Source organism: Loxodonta africana, chromosome 14 (genome assembly GCF_030014295.1).
Source record: "Loxodonta africana isolate mLoxAfr1 chromosome 14, mLoxAfr1.hap2, whole genome shotgun sequence".
Lineage (NCBI taxonomy): Eukaryota > Metazoa > Chordata > Mammalia > Proboscidea > Elephantidae > Loxodonta > Loxodonta africana.
Window position 1 is genome coordinate 72,730,304 of NC_087355.1, and position 17,354 is coordinate 72,747,657.

Sequence of the window (17,354 nt, forward strand, 5' to 3'; positions counted from 1 at the left end):
GCTGAGCTCCTAACCACTGCACCACCAGAGCTCCCCATAAAGATTCCAGCTTAAGAAATCTTAAGGGGGAGTTCTACTTTGTCCTATAGGTTCGCTGAGTTGCAATTGACTTAATGGCAACAGGTTACCACCTGCAGGCATACTGCAAGTACTTTATGCCCTTTAACTCATGTAGTTCCCCAAACCACTCTGGGGAGTAAGTACTATTATTAACCCCATTTAATACTATCACAGAGGCACAGAGACATTAAGTGACTTGGTCTAAGTCACACAGCCAATAATCATCAGAGCCGGCATGTGAACTCAAGCAGTCTGTCTCCTGAGGACAAGTTTTAGCCCATTCTCCATTCTGACTACCTAGCTTTTAGCCTGTAAAGTATGGGGAAGGCACTCGATTGTATTTTCTATGAAAAATCTATGCTCTGGAGGCTGAGAATCAGACAGTCTTTCTGAGACATTGGTGTCAGTGCAAAAGATACAGGAGACCTAGGTGGCTTTTACAAGGATGTTACAAGGAAAGGCCTAAGGTAGAAGGTTTTTTTGTCTTTTTTTTTTTTTTTCTGAGTAATAAGATTTTTTTTTTTTTTAGTTTCATATTTGGTGAAAATATGCACATCAAAGCACACTCCCATTTAACAATTTCTGCACATACTCTTCAGTGATATTGGTTCCGTTCTTCACATTGTGTCAACATTCTCCTTATTTTTGCTCTAGTTGTTTCACCCCCGTTAATTTAGGCTCACTGCCCCCTAAACTTCTCATCTATGCTTTAGAGTTAACCATTGTCCACTTGGTCTCGTACAGATAATTTTTTGAAAGAGCACAATACTTAAGGGTGACGTTCTTTACTTTTGGAGCTAAACTGTTTTTTCCCTCTAAAGGTGACTTCAGGGAATAGTTTTGGTTTAAGGTTTGAAGAGTATAAGATACGGGGTTCTTTTCTTTTTTTATCAAGTTCTTGCTTGCGTCTTGCTGCCTTGTCATTTGCTATTTTTCTTGCCTCAATGGTTTGCAGAAATAAGAGCCGGCTGGTGCATACTTTCCTCCAGACAGCATGTGCACGTGACAAAAAGAAAATGAAACCCTTACAGTCGCCTGGTGTTTAACTTCAGAGCAGCTCACACCTCTTTTCTCATTTAATTCACACAAAGACCCTGTGTGGACAGGCAAAGGTATCCCCATTTTATAGATGAGGAAACTGAGGCAGAGAGAAGTTAAGAAAGCTTATCTTAAGGTCCCTTCTCTTGCCTCCTAGGAGTATCTCCTGGGTCCTTTCCCGGGGGTTTTCTCACTTTACAGTCATAACCTTAGCAAACATAGCCTCTGATTGCACCCATCCACCACCCACACTGGTTACCACACTAGATGAATGATAAACACTCGTCATAATGATAGCTGCCATGTACTGCGTGCCTTCTCTGTGCTAGGAACTGTGCTAGGGGCTTTTCCAGCCTGATTTCCTACTAATCCCCACAATATTCCTTGGAGGTATATAGCGTTATGATGCTCATTTTACAGATGGGGTGCCTGAGGCCACACAGGCCAAATCCATACTTGCACAGAGTCACACAGCATTCACGTGGGTTAATGTGGATTGTCTCATGTCCGTCCTGGGCTCCTGGTCATACAGGACAATGTCCCAACTCCTCAGCGTGGTGGGCAGGCCCCCGCCCCTCCACCCCACATACTGCTTCCACCCCCTTCACTCTCAGCTATGCTCAACCACTCGCTGCTCCCTGCTCAGGCCCCTCTATTCCCCTCCTCATTCCCCTCCTCCAAGGCACACCCCCAACCCCTCTTCTGACTGGGAACTTCCCACCCATCTTTCAAGGCCCAGACCAAACACCACCTTCTCCCTGCAGCCTGCTCTGACCCACCGTCTCCCACGTATCTCCATGCCCGCTGTCTCTCTGTCCAGGGCACTCTGAACCACTCTTGTTTGTCACCCAGATCACATTTTATCACCAGCAGGGCACATCATGACACAGTACGAGGAACATAAGACAGCAGGGAGCCGTGTGGTGTGGAAGGACCAGGACATGTGAGCCCCACCTAACCGTATTCCAGTGGTTTTTTAAAACAGTGGGCCAGTCAAACAAAACAACTTTATGGTACTTATTCAACCCACGGGCCACCAGTTTGAAACCCCTGGATGCTCCTCGAAAGAACCTTGTGCTTCTTTACATTGTCAGTGCTTAGATGGAAGAGGGGGGCAGAACTTACCTTTTCAGACTTGGCAGTTTGGCTTCTGGAAAACATGGCATTCCAGACCATTTGATCCTCAAATATTTCCTGTGTCTGTACTATGGGAATTCCAAAAACACTTGAAGGGAAACAGCAGAGTTCGATGGTTTAAAAGCATGGACTTTCACAGCACACAAATTCAACCTTGAGCTCCAACGCTGCCACTTACTTGCCAAGTGACCTTAGATAAGCTATTGAGTTCTCTGAGCCTCAGGTTCCTCATCTATAAATTGGGGGTGATGATACCAGCGCCGCAGGGTCTGTGTGAGGATTAATGAGATCATGCACAACCATGAAGCCTGCCATAAGGCACACACGCATCATCACTTCATTCAGCAGGCACTGATTGAGCACATAGTGTATGCTGGGTGCTCTTTGGGGTACTGGTGGTGAACAGAGTGGACCCCTTGATCTCATTCTTGGGGGAGACAAGTAAATAATTTGAGAACGGGCCATGTGCTAGAAGAAAAAGTAAACAAAACCACCAGTTGCAGCAAGTTGATTCTGACTCATAGTGACTCCATGTGTGCAGAGTAGAACTGCTTTATAGGGTTTTCAAGGCTGTGATCTTTCGGATACAGATCACGGTCGCTGGATGCAGGATGCAGATCCTGGTCGTCCTCTTTTCAAAGGCGCCTCTGGTTGGGTTCAAACAGCCAGCCTTTAAGTTAGTAGTTGAGTGCTTAACTGGTTGCAATACCCAGGGACCTAAGGAAAAAAACAGGTAATGAAATAGAGGATGGCAGGGGAGGAAGTTAGGTTGAGAGGTGGGTAAAGGCCCCTCTGGGAAGATGCCTTTGACAAGAAGTGGACAGCCAGATGAAAACTTGGGGGCAGAGTATTCCAGGCAGGAGGAACAGCCAGTGCAAAGAACCAGAGGCAGGCACACACAAAGCCCCTAAATCAAGACTGAACCAAACCCGTTGCCGTTGAGTTGATTCCGACTCATAGTGACCCTGTAGGACAGAGTAGAACTGCCCTATAGGATTTCCAAGGAGCAGCTGGATTCGAACTGCTGACCTTTTGGTTAGCAGCCAAACTCTTAACCACTGCACCACCAGGGCTCCCAAGGCCCTTGTTGGCTAAGAATATTCATTATGGTTGTTGTGACACGTGGCCTTGTACTATGAGTCTGCCGCTCTGGCAGGGGGGACAGAACCGCTGCTCTCCAGGTATAATGCTCAGCTGAACTGGAATGCCAACTATAATTGGAGCAGGAGTTCAACCGAGAAATCAGTGAGGCTAGAGTGGTCTTACCACCTGCTGGAGCAGGTAGGAGTCGTGGAGAGAGGAGGAGGAGGACATGTGTGGAGGGACTGAGCATTCCGGGAGAGCCTGGTATCTAAGAGACCCTCAATGACTGCCCCGGCCAGAGCCGGTTTCGGGGCCAGTGGGGAAGGGGAGGCCGAGGCGCCATATGGATGAGCTCAGCACTGGCTAGCAAGCACAACAGCAGCCTCACTGTCACACCGAGGGGGGGCACTGGTTGTCGGTCAGGGTATGTGCTCCCCACTCACGGTGGAAGGCCCTGGGAGGAAATGCAACTGCCTGACTCACAGTTACGGCCGCGGGAAACCTGGCACGGTTTCCCAGACACATCCTGAGCATTAAGGTGAGGGGCTGTCGGAGGGCAGGTGCCCGCCGGGGCGAGAGAGGAGAGTGGCTGGAGGGGTGTGCCTAGGTTAGGGTCCCCGGGCTGTGCCTCTCAGGGTCTCCGGGCTGTACCTTTCAGGGTCCAAGGCCCGTACCTTTCAGGGTCCAAGGCCCAGCCTCCTGGGACCCCCAGCGAGTGGGAGCTGAGGCCTGGTTGATGGGCCTCTGCCTCCCCTCCTTTATCGACGCGCCTAGCACTTACTGGATGTCCAGCCAAGATCCGCATGCTCCTTGATGTGTGGGTATGCAGGAAAGCAGCTGAGTCAGGAGATGGGACATCTGACTTCCGGTCCCAGAAACTTGGATTCAAATCCAAGGACTTCCATTAACACAGCTTCTCTGGCCTTTGGTATCCTCATCTATAAAGTGATGGAGTAAATTGGGAGCTCTCCAAGGTTCCTTCTAGCTGGACCACTTCCTGTATTTCCCTCTCTGTAGATAGGAGAAGGAGCCCTGGTGGCACAGTGGTTAAGTGCTCGGCTGCTAACCGAAAGGTCGGCAGTTCAAACCCACCAGCTGGTCCATGGGAGAGAAGTCCTGATGATCTGCTCCAGTAAAGATTTCAGCCTAGGAAACCTAATGGGGCAGTTCTACTCTTTATAGGGTCACTATGAGTTGGAATCAACTGGACAGCAGCAGTTTGGTTTGTTTGTTTATATATAGGAAAAACAGGCCCCAGGCAGGTCTACCACTCCTGCTCCTAGGTCCTGCCTGCCTACTCCCATCTTCTTCTAGTCCCCAGATGCCTCCTTTTCTCCTTCCACCTGCCAGACATTGAGGCTCGGGCACCCCAAGGATGACCTTCACCCCTGAGAGTAGGCTGTCCCAAATCAACTAAGAGAGGAGCTCCCAGGGGCATCAACCACTTGAGTGTACTCACGTGTTTTCAGCAGGCAAGACCTCCTCTAGCTGCCACTTGCCTGACCCTATACGTCCTTCAATCCAGCTTAAATGAAACCTCCACCAGGAAGCCCTTACAGATCACCCGAGCCAGAGTCATCCCCATTACCCGTCTATGACACTTTACAATCCTGTCTTGGGCGTTTTCACTTACATTTGGTATAATTATTTGTGTATATATATTTGAGTATATGCCATAGCTCCTCTCCCGATTTCTAACTCAGGGAAAGCCATAACCAAATTGCCCCCACTTTTCTCATGCCCACCATCTGCCTCCCTTGCAACATCTGGTACAATGTTTGTAGTCTAAATATTGAGTAGATATTTGTGAAGTAGATGCAGCTTTTTTTCTTCTGTGCAAAAGAATTCTTTCATTTCAGAATGACTATAGCCAGGAGTGTAAGAGCACCTGCTGTAGACTGAGCTGAATCTCAGCTTCACTATCTGCATACTGTGGGACCATGGACAAGTTACTTAACGCATTGATGCCTCAGTTTCCTTTTCTGTACAATGAGGATAATCATACGTAGGTAGGTGGATGGACAGACAGATAGATGTCAAGTTGACTCCAACTCAAGGTGACTTTATGTACAATAGAATGAAACATTGCCGGATCCTGCATCATCCTGACGATCACCAGTGTGTTCCGGTCTGTCATCGTAGCTATTGCAGCAATCCTTCTCACCTAGGGTCTCCCTCACCCTCACCAGCCCTCTACTTCACTAAACATGATGTCCTTCTCTAGCAATTGATCACTCCTGATGACGTGTCCAAAGCAAGCAACTTGGATAACGTTCTCTTGTGATCCATAGGATTTTCATTAGCTAATTTTCAGAAGTAGATCACCCGGCCTTTCTAACTAGTCTATCTTAGTCTGGAAGCTCTGCTGAAACCTGTGCTCCATGGGTGACCCTACTGGTATTTGAAATACAAGTGGCGTAGCTTCCAGTATCACAGCAACATGAAAGCTACCACAGTACTGCAGACTGACAGACGGGTGGTTGAGGATAATCACAGTGCCCACCTAACAGAGTGACTGTGAGGAGTAGATGAGTCAGTGCGTGTAAGGTGCTTGATAGAGTGCCTGGCATAAACTTGACTCAGTAAGTGAGGTTGTTATTAAATTTCAGTGATCCCATATGCAGATTCTCATTTGATTTTTCAAAAATATATTACACCACCTTGCATGATTCCAGATTGCCTTTACCTCGTTGCCAAATCCATTCCCATCTTTGCTTTCCCTGGCTCTGCATTGCATATACCCTGCCGAGTGCAGATCCCTCCCCAGCTACACTTTTGCTCAGAGGGGGCAGGAGAAGGGAGAGATGGAGCCCCAGTTGCTGGCTTAACTGCTTGCCAGCTTGGGGCTAGCAGCCACATTGTGTGCTCTTGCTCAATTCATGTGACTCGACAAATTTGGAATGTGTTAGGGAGAGAGTTTTTCCAGCTATGAGTCAGTACATTTATGCTCTCACACACAGAAAAAAAAAATTAAAAAAAAAAAAAGAGTTTAGCAAGAATCATTTATTAGAGCAAAGTGGAAACCTCTAGAAATTTTGTTTTGACCTGAAGGCAAGCAATACTTAAGACATTTAATCATGTGCTTGAAACAGGTTGCAGTTGTGAGATAACTCAGCTAGTTGCATTCTCCTTCTGTATTCTCGGTCGCTGTACGTAGGAGGATCCAATGCACAGGTGTTTCCTTAGCCCCTCCTGCACACCCAGAATTTTGCAAAGCACGCTGGGGAGATAAGAGATGTGTAAAGGAAGGGAGTCAGACCCAGCATTTATTAAGCCCCCGGGTGGAGCAGTGGTTAAGACTGTGGCTGCTAACCAAGAGGTCTGCAGTTCGACTCCACCAGCCACTCCTTGGAAACCCTACGGGGCAGCTCTGCTCTGTCCTGTAGGGTCACTATGAGTAGGAATCAACTCGACGGCAGTGGCTTTGGTTTTGGTTTATGTGCCCGGTAGTCATGAGGGGGAAATGTCCCAAGTTTAGGAGGCAGTACGGGGAAAATGGAACTACTCAGACAGGTGGGGGTTCAAACCCCAGCACCTTACTGTCATAATATTATCTAATCCCGTTTTACAGATGATAGAGCTAAGGCTCAGAGAAGATGAAACAGTCTGTCTGTGATCACAAAGCTCTTATATGGCAGAAATCGAATTCGAAACTGGATCTTTCAGTCTCCAACCAACATGTTGTCTCCCTGTGCCAAAGACCTGTTGTTGTTAGCTGCCATCCAGCCGGCTCCAACTCCTGGCGACCTTATGTGTAACAGAAGGAAACGTTGCCCGGTTCCGCACCGTCTTCATGATTGTTAGTATGTGGCTATTGTGTCAATCCATCTCGGTGAGGGTTTCCCTCATTTTCACTGGCCCTCTATTTTACCAAAAATGATATCCTTTTCTAGCGATTGGTCTTTCCTGATGACATGTCTATATCGAACGATATTCTGTTGTGATGTATAAGGCTTTCATTGGCTAATTTTTGGAAATAGCTCACCGGGCCTTTCTTCCTTATCTGTCCTAGTCTGGAAGCTCCACTGAAACCTGTGCTCCATGGGTGACCCTGCTGGTATTTGAAATACCTTTGGCATAGCTTCCAGCATCACAGCAACACACAAGCCACCGCAGTATGACAGACTGACAGATGGTGGGGGTTAAGTTATTGTCCTTAGGAGCTGCGTTTCCACACTGGTGGGGGAGCAGACATACCTGCTCTCGGTGATAAACGTCAGCTCTCATCCTCCTGCCTCCATCTGCATGTCATAACCAGGTATAACTTTCTCACAGATGAGTCTCCTCAGTCACCTTTTGCCACTTCCCTTTGATTCCTGCCCGTTAGGGATTATGAAGAGCCCAGCTTTTGCCCAGGTCGATCCTCTCTTTGCTGTTGTTATTTATTTTAAAGAAAGAAACCACCGCCTGCCCAGAAGGCTTGTGTTTCCAGCTCACTTACATCTCTTTTGCAAAGGTTCATTTTCATAGGTTCCCAGTCTCCAGGGAGCTGTGTCTTTTCCTCAGAAACATGAGCTATAATCAAAGGTGCATTCATCCCCTCACATCTGCCAGGAGCCACACTGGAGCCAGGCTTCCCTGAGGCCTGACAGAATAAAGCTCAGGCCTAGGCCAGGTGCCCGGGCAGAATTTTTCCCTACACAAATCAGATTGCCCTGCGATTGCCCTTTATAAAGATGGCAGCATCCCAGGAAGTGCTTCTCAGACTTTCTCAGGACCTGGAAGGGACAAGGGTAGGTCAGGTATATCCGTCCATCTAATAATCACTTTCGAGGCCACTGTGTTCATACCCTGTGACTGCCATAACAAAGTCACACAATACTGGGTGGCTTGAAATAGCAAAAATTTACCGTTTCACAGTTCTGGAGGCTAGAAGTCCACAGTCAGTGTGTTGGCAGGGCCATGCTCTCTCTGAAGGCTCTAGCGGAAGATCTTTCCTTCCCTCTTCTAGCTTCTGGTGATTCCCAACAATCCTTGGTGTTCCTTGGCTTGAGATACACCACTGCAGTCTCTGCCTCCATTTTCACATAGCCATTCTCCCTCTGTGCCTCTCTGTGTCTGTGTCTCTTCTTATAAGGGCACCAGGGCATATCGGATTAGGGTCCACCCTACTCCACTCTACTGCAGTATCTTAACACTGTGTTTTTACGCAAATAACGTGCACACCCACCATTTTTTCCAGCTGAGCCCTCTTCCCCCCAGGTATTTTTGTAAGCTCACTGTGCTGTTTTTTTTTTTAAACATGTTGCTGTAAAAAAAAAAAAAAAAATTGTCATAATGCTGTTACCAAAATACCTAGAAGGGAAGGGTGCAGTTGGCAAAAAAAAGTAGAGGCCATGTTATTTGTATAAAAATACAGTAATTACATTTGCAAAGATCCTATTTGCAAAGAAGATCACATGCTGAGGTTCTGAGGGTGTTAGGACTTCAACATATCTTTTTAGGGTATGCAGTTTAACCCATGGGAAACCCTGGTGATGTAGTGGTTAAGAACTACAGCTGCTAACCAAAAGGTCGGCAGTCTGAATCTACCAGGCATTCCTTGGAAACTCTATGAGGCAGTTCTGCTCTGTCCTACAGGGTGGCTGTGAGTCAGGATTGACTCTGTGACAACAGGTTTGATTTTCGTTTAATTTAACCCATAATAGCCACTGTGTACCTGCAACTGCCAACACTGAGAATCCAACTCTTTAGTGATTTTCCATCACTCACAGGTAAAGACCCAACTTCCTTTTTTTTTTTTTAACTCTACATTTCCCTCTCCTACAGCCCCTGATAACCACGAATTTACTTTTGTCTCAATGCATTTGCCTATTCTAGATATTTCTTATAAGTAGGATCATACAATATTTATCCTTTTGTGTCTGATTTAGTTCACATAGCATACTGCTTTGAAGGCTTATCCATGTTGTAGCATTTATCAGAATTTCATTTCTCTTTATGGGTGGATAATACTCCATTGTATGGATATACCACACTTTGTTCATCCATCCATCAGTTGGTGGACACTGAGGTTGTTTCCACCTTTTGGCTACTGTGAGTAATACTGCAGTGAACATTGGTGTACAAGTATGTTGGAGTTGCTATTTTCAAGTGTTTGGGGTACATATATATCTAGAAGTAGAATTGGGGGATCATATGGTAATTCTTTGTTTAACTTTTTGAGGAACTGCAAAACTCTTTTCCACAGCAGCTGCACCATTTTATATTCCCACCAGCAATGCACGAGGGTTCTAATTTCTCCACACCCTCGCCAACACTGGTTAATTTTCCCTTTTTTAGCTGTTGTTCTTTTATAATAGTCATTCTAGTGAAAAGTGGTATCTCATTGTGGTTTTGATTTGCACTTCTCTAATGACTAATGGGAGCTAAGGCTGCTAACCAAAATGTCAGCAGTTCAAACCCACCAGCCGCTCTTTGGAAACCCTATGGGGCAGTTCTACTCTGCTCTCTAGGGAATCGACTCAGTGGCAGTGGTTTGGTTTTGGTTTTAATGACAAATGATGTTGAAGACCCAACTTCTTGCAAGGCCTTCAAGTCCCTGTAAGATCTGGCCCTTGCTCTCTCTCTCTGGCCTTCTCGGCTCCAGCCACTGTGAGCAGCTTCCAGTCTCTGCTGCCCACCATGCGCCTCCCTCCACAGGCCCTGCAGACACCACCTTCCGGCATCTTCCTGGAGTATGGATGGTACTTGATAGTTTTGATGGGAAAGTATTTTGAAACAAATACAGAGCAATTCTAAAGTAGAATTCAATATTTTTGTGAACATTCAAAACATTGAGCTATGCCCACAGACCTCTGTGCTCTTGGGGATCTTCCTTGAAGAGGTGAAGAGATGGCTCAGTTTGCCGGCAACTCTAGTCATGGAATCAAAGTTTAAGAGGCACTATGGGGGAAAAAGGGAAAAGATTATTTTCAGTCAGGCCTGAGTTCAGACCCCAGCTCTGGACTTTGTACTTTTGTGGCTGCAGGCAGTTTACTCAATCTCTCTCAGATTCGGGTTTTCAAATGCAGAATGGTATATGAATACCTGCTCTTCAGAGTTGCTTTGGGAAAGAGAGGTAAGCCAGTGGAGGGAGAGTCCGGCCCAGTGCCTGAAGCAGAGTGAGCCCTCAGGAAGTGGCTATTGTGTTAGTTATTAGCTAGTGATGCTTCTTCCTGCTCTTTTGAATGAAAGGTTGTTATTAGTGACCAAGGTGAAATATTTTCTGGGGTAAAGATAGGCAACTTAAGGCTGCATTTCCAGCTTACAGAATGATGGCCAAGCTTGGGCTCCACAGAAATAGCAAGGAATCTTCCGACTTGTTTGAGCTCGACCGTCCTCTCTTGTTTCCAGTCTGGACCGGCCCCAGCCAGACCTTGTTGCTCCCTCTCCCATACACCACAGGGGCGCTCTTTCACCTCAATATAGTATTCTCACCTCAGGACATAAACTCTGGTTTACTAGACCCACACACACTACACACACCCAGCGGACCCAGAAGTGATTATTCATATGTAGCTACTTTAGAGGGAGTGACTCTAGGAGAGTCTCTGAGAGAACCAGGACCAGACTCAGGTCTCCAAACTCCTAGAAGGTAGGGACTAGGTCTTATTTATATACGTATGTATTTCTGATGCTTATCATAGAACCAGGTATATACAAAAAAAAAACCCCGTTACCATCGAGTTGAGTTCCGACTCATAGCGGCCCTGTGGGACGGAGTATAACTGCCCCATAGGGTTTCCAAGGCTGTAGTCTTCATGGAAGCTGACTGCCATATCTTTCTCCCATGGAGTGGCTGGTGGGTTCAAACTGCTGATCTTTCAATTATCAGCTGAGCGCTTTAACCACTGCATCATCAGGACTCCTTTCAGTTATGTGCAAGGGCTCAATACATCATTTAAAACCAAAAAAAGAAAACCCACTGCCATTGAGTCGATCCTGACTCATAACGACCCTATAGGACAGAGTAGAACTGCCACATAGGGTTTCCAAGGAGCACCTGGTAGATTTGAACTGCCAGCCTTTTGGTTAGCAGCCTTAGCTCTCAACCACTAAGCCACCAGGGTTTCCAAATGATTTCAATGATCGTTAAATTGAGTGTTCAGTATATTCAATATTTAATAATATACCACCCAAGTGCCGTCGAATATATATTTAATAATATATCTAATGTTTAATGATAGATATTTTATATATATATATATATATATATATATATATATATATATATATATATATATTAGAAGCCTGGTGGTGCAGTGGTTATGAACTCAGCTGCCATTCAGTAGGTCAGCAGTTCGAATCCACAAGCTGCTCCTTGGAAACCCTATGGGGCAGTTCTACTCTGTCCTATAGGGTCGCTATGAGGCAGAATTGACTTGACAGCAATGGGTTTTTATTATATATTTCACAAACATATATTTAAGTTATGTACGGATTAGTAGCTATAACTTCCGTTATATAGGCATTTCCCCGTAAAATGATATATGCATTTCTATAAAACCCCACTTTCTGCAAAATTAAAAAATAATAGGGTTTGGGGGACCAGTAGGGTTGCAGCAGACCACTTAGAACCCAGTCAACTCTGTGACAAAGCACAACCCTAGTGATAACACTGGCACATTACAATGGCATGCTAAATTTAAAAACAAAAAAAGGCACCTTTAGGATCTCAGTCACTACAGAGCTGTATGTTAAAACACAAAAGGGGAACTCCTTAGAAGGAGGCATAAAGAAGGGTTGAGACTGCTGAGTTATAGAGGCAGGAGCAGATAGTTATCTTTATCAGAAGTTACAGGTGGAAAGGCAGTTGCAGGCTTTGCCAAAATGTAGCATTGTCAGAGATGGATGGTCTAGCTTATGGCCCTTGCACAAAGATCAGGGAGAACTGAGCAACAAGCACTTCAAGACAGAACCCATGGCCGCACTGAGCTAAGAGGAAGAAGGTACCATGGACAGTGTGGCGTCCTCCCTGGCTTACTACACTCAGCCATGCTAGGGTACTGTGTGTTCAGCCGCCGTTACCTCATGGTGTAAAACATCAATGTGCTGGGAACATGTGCCTATGAACCAGTGCAACGTCCACAGTTTATTGACATTATTCCCCTGTATACTTCCTGTGAGCTAATCTGCCTATGGAAGCAAGTTCAGTAGAACCAGCTTTAATATAAGACTACTTGATAAATAAACCAAGAAAGCCAGTTGGCTAGTTTATATTGAGAAAGACATCCGTTGTGCATTTTATGTGGGTTGTAGACTATTTTCCTCTTGGTCCATGAGTCTATTCAATAAACCCACCTTACCAGCTGTTATTGTTGTTGGACGCCGTCAAGTTGATTTAGATTCATAGTGACCCCATGACAGTGTAAAACTGCAGGTCTTTTCTCCCTCAGAGTTGCTGGGTGGGTTTGAACTGCCAACCTTTTGTTAGCAGCCAGGAGTTTAACTATTGGAGCCACCAGGTTTCCTTCATCTTAGGAGCAGAGGGTACTTAATGAGTGTGGAGCAAAACCTTATGGAGTTGGGTGACACTAAGCGAGAGCATCGTAAACCTGTGATGTCATCCCCTCCCCATGGGGGCAGCTGCTCTCCCCTGGTCATACCCCTGGGTTTGGAGTCAGAGGACCTCAATCCCAGCCTGTCCAAGAGCTGTGTGACTCTAGGAAAATCACTTAACCTCTCTGTACCTCAGTCTCAGCTGTAAAATAGGGCTAGTAACACTGTCCAAGTTCTTTTAAGGAGCAGATTAGCTCATGAGTGAAAAGCTCTCTCTAAATTATAAAGGGCTTATCATTATAGATCATTGTTCTTCCTACAAGTCAGTGCCTGATACTCAGGGTAGCTGGCCTCCTGGCCCACTGCATGGTTAGTTCTAAGGGCAGTGGGCAAGAGAGGTAAACTCTCTGGAATCAAAATAAATTAGTCACTGGGATTAAATGCAGAAGCTTGAATTCCCCTGTAGGAAGGAGGCCAAGAACTTTTGACTGGGGAATTTTGCTGGCTCTTGACAAACCCAAGGAGGCGGGAAACCTACCTCCAGTATTCAACACCTCCCTCTCTGAGGCTGTCCAGTACAAGGCGAGCCCCCTCTACAGAGCCTGAGGCCACCCCGTGCTTGCCCTTTCCATACAGCCGCCTCTCCGCCCCCTTGCCCTTTCATTTTGCTTCCCCAAAAGAGTGTCGTGGGAAGGAGCACAGACTTTTCGAATCAATCACAAGAACATGGGTTAGAATCAGCTCTGCCACTACCAGCTCTGTAACTGCTCACTTTGGAAGCCCACTTCCTCACCTGGAGGGTGGGCTACTATGTCCTACCTTCCATGATTAAAAAAAAAAAAAAGCCAGCTGCTGTCCATCCCATCCCAACTCATGGGGATGCCATGTGTATCAGAGTAGGACTGCGCTCCATAGCATTTTTAATGGCGGAATTTTTCAGAAGATTCCCAGGCCTTTCTTCTGAGGCGTCTCTGGGTGGATTCGCACCTCCAGCCTTTCACTTAGCATAGCAGCTGAGTGCATTGACCATTGGCACCACCCAGGATTCTTCCCGTAATTAAGAGGATTATAAATCAGGGCTTTGCAAACTTTAACACAGGAATCACCTGAGGGTCTTGTTAAAATGCAGATTCTGATTCCGTAGGGCTGGCTGGGGCCTGGGAATCTGCCTTTTCAGCAAGCTCCCAGGTGATGCGGTATCGCCTTTGAATAGCAAGATTATAGATCAGGTGTGTAAAGTACTTGGCGCAAGGTAAGTACTCGGTAAAAGGAAGCTATTCCCATTAAGATTATTTTTTTCCCCAGCCAGTGGGTTCTCCTTTGAGAACAGGAGGGATGAATAGGGAGACCTCAGCTTACTTCAGAATTCTTAGGGAAACAAGAAAAAACAGGTTTCGAGTTTGCAGTGACAGGCCGGGTGTGGGGAGGGGGCCAAGTGTCCTCTGAGCAGCTGCTGGGCTCGCAGCTCCACGCATGCACGTGTGCGCAGGTGGGCTGCAAACCTTGGGGCTCAGGTCTCGACTTGCCACGCCGCAAACGCATCCCCTGAGCCGGGCACACGCAGGGTCGTTCTGGCTACAGCTCGCCCAAGGAATTTTCAAAGACACCGGGTTCACTTGGCAGGAGTCTCCCAGGATATAAATACAGTTTGGGGCTTTTGTTTTAAGGATTGCAGTATCTTCCCTGCATGAAGCCTGTACACCAAGCTTCCTCCCTTTGCCCTTACCAAGATGGAATCATGAGGGGCACACTGCTCGGATAGACGCCAAAGGCTCAAGGAGAATGAGAGTGAGGTTAAAAAAAAAAAAAAGAAGCCCCTCCACCTCCTCCTCAGATGTGGCCTTTAGTTTCGCTCTTCTGAAAGCCTACTTCTCACCACGCTGCTGAATCATCCAGGGTTAGGGTCTTTTTTTTTTTTTTTTCTTTTTCTGTCCCTCAGAATCTCCACAAGGCCCACAGATTCCGAGGTCGGTGTAATGAGCAGCTCAGGTCCCACTATTTCCGCTTCCTTTCTCCTTCCCACCTGCATCCCAGTCTCCCAGTGGCTCGGTCCTGCTAGAAAATGGAGTTGGACACCCAGTGGCTCGGCCCGGCTTTTAATATCGAGTTTCTCTTCTTTGTAGGTCTTGATGCAGTGACTGCTCTCGGAGCCAGATAGTAAAAAGATTCCCAGGATGTAAGCAATACGGGACTGGTGAGTGATGTTGTTTGGCGGTTGGGGGCCTGGGTTGGATTTCAAGAGGGAAAGGAGGTGAATGGGAGGGGCAGGGGCAGCTGGGCCCGAGTCCTGTCCAGGAGGGCCGCTGGGCCTTTGCGACTCTGAGATTGTCTCCAGCCAGACCCACCTGGAACAGCACGATGCAGAGAATCCAGGTGTGAATTCCACAGGATGAGCTAGATTCCTGCCTGTCCCTCCCTAGGAGCCAACGAGCCTGCAGGCGGCTGGGCTGTCCTTCCTTTGCTCAGCCTCACCAACCACAGGGCATGCATGGAGTGATTTTCAGGGAACTTCTATTTTTTTTTTTTTTTTTTTTCTGGCTAGCACTGAGGACTCACTCTTGGAACAGAGTTGGGGAGGGGGACGGGGCTCACACCAATCTGTCAGCCATAGCCCTGAGGAGGAGAGATGACTGAAAGAAAGTGAGAAAGCTTTCTGTGGACATGTGATAAACTGTCACTGGCAAGAGGAAGGTAGGCAGCTATTGTCTCAGCCTGTCTTAGTCATCTAGTGCTGCCATAACAGAAATACCACAAGTGGATGGATGGCTTTAACAAAGAGAAATTTATTTTCTCACAATCTAGTAGGTTACAAGTCCAAATTCAGGGCATCGGCGCCAGGGGAAGGCTTTCTCTTTCTGTCGGCTCTGGAGGAAGGTCCTTGTCCTCAATCTTCCCTGGTCGAGGAGCTTCTCAGGCGCAGAGACCTTGTGTCCAAAGGACGCGCTCTGCTCCTGGTGCTGCTTTCTTGGTGGCGTGAGGTCCCCAACTCTCAGCTTGCTTCCCTTTCCTTTTATCTCCTGAGAGATAAAGGTAGTGCAGGCCACACCCCAGGGAAACTCCCTTTACCTTGGATCAGGGAGGAGACCTGAGTAAGGGTGGTATTATTATCCCACCCTAATCCTTTCAACATAAAATTACAATCACAAAATGGAGGACAGCCAAATACTGGGAAGTATGGCCTAACCAAGTTGATACACATATTTTGAGGGGGACATAATTCAATCCATGACACAACCTGAGGAAAAATTCTAGCCAAAGATCTATGCGAAGGTGAGATAGGTGTCACTGAGTAGTGAGTTGCTCATCGCTGGTAGAATTTAAGCATTTGTGAATAAGGTTGAAAAGGGAGCAGTTTTGACTAAAGCAGTGTTTTGAAGACTGCAGTGGTGATCTAGAACCCCCAAGGGGCCATAGGAGGAGGGACAAGGCCAGGGACAGCGTGAGTAAATGGAACTTTCTGGCCCATGCACTGACACACTGTCACAGCTATACACTCTAATACTTTTTCTTCCTCTATAAAGCCATTGGGAAGCCAGTGGATGAGATGACCCTCAGTCTCTCCCATGACATGTCACCCATTGGCCAGCTGTAGCAGAGCTAACCCCAGACAGAAGCACACATCATAGGTGTGACCCCAAATACCTGAATGCATGTGATAGGTTCACAAAGCATGCCCGGAGTTTTGATCAGGGGGTCTAGGAGCTCTCTTCCATACCGGGACCACCTAAAGAGCCACCAGCTAGCTAGTCCATCAGCTAGTCAGCCCATCAAAGGATTTGGCCCAAGATCCAGAAGAAGAGGCACAGATGCTATGGCAGGAGACCCCCCAGGACCTGCAGAAGACAGAAGTGGGTGTGACCTGGGCAGACAGTCTGCAGGAGAATCATGGCTTCCCCAAAGAAACTGGGGCCCTTTGGCAGGAGCGGGGCTGGTGGTACCACACACGAGTGACCAAAACCTGGCCCACTGACCATGAGAATTGCACCCCGACCCCACCCGACCCGACACAAATGGGAAAATTACCCAGGAGGGACACTCATTTCACTTGGGAGGGTCTGGCTAATGAGCACAGTTTTCTTTGTGCTTTATAAGGGGCCTTCTTCCTGGGTCTAGGTCAGTAAATGTTCACTAACGGCCCCTGAGGGCAGTGCTCTCTGGGAAACTGACAGCTGGGTGAGCATCAGGTTTGACAGCCAAAGCGCATATAGGCATCTCTTCAGGAGCCCTGAACACTGGGGCGGGGCACAGTGGGGGAGGGTGTGCAGCGGCGAGGGGGAGGGGACGGGGGGAGCTGCACAGGGAATTTGAGCCATTACTTGGCGCTTTCTTTCCAAGTCCTCAAGCAGGAGTTGGGCTCTGAGGACAGAGGCTGTGACTTTACACCCATAAATCCCGGCACATAGTAGGTGCAGAGCAGATGACTGTTGAATGACCGAAAGGGAAAGCAATGGGGAGGCCGTACAAGGAGATGTCTCTGGCTAAGAGCAGAGCGGCCCCATGTGTGTTAGAGTAGAATTGTGCTCCATAGGGCTTTCAATGGCTGATTTTGGGGATGT

General features: G+C 47.2%; 1 protein-coding gene across 14 annotated transcripts in view; it reads left to right on the forward strand.

Annotated features, from left to right (window-relative positions):
* The window catches only part of ZHX2 (zinc fingers and homeoboxes 2), a 196,388-nt gene that overhangs the window by 77,916 nt on the left and 101,118 nt on the right, over positions 1-17,354 (forward strand). For 7 of the 14 annotated variants that reach the window (XM_064268032.1, XM_064268034.1, XM_064268031.1 and 4 more), the window contains one exon: positions 14,922-14,992. The gene's annotated coding sequence lies outside the window, so the exon portion shown is untranslated. Of the gene's footprint in view, positions 7,122-14,921; positions 14,993-17,354 lie in introns of all 14 variants that reach the window. The other 7 variants (XR_010317826.1, XR_010317825.1, XM_064268027.1 and 4 more) reach the window with 5 other exon arrangements.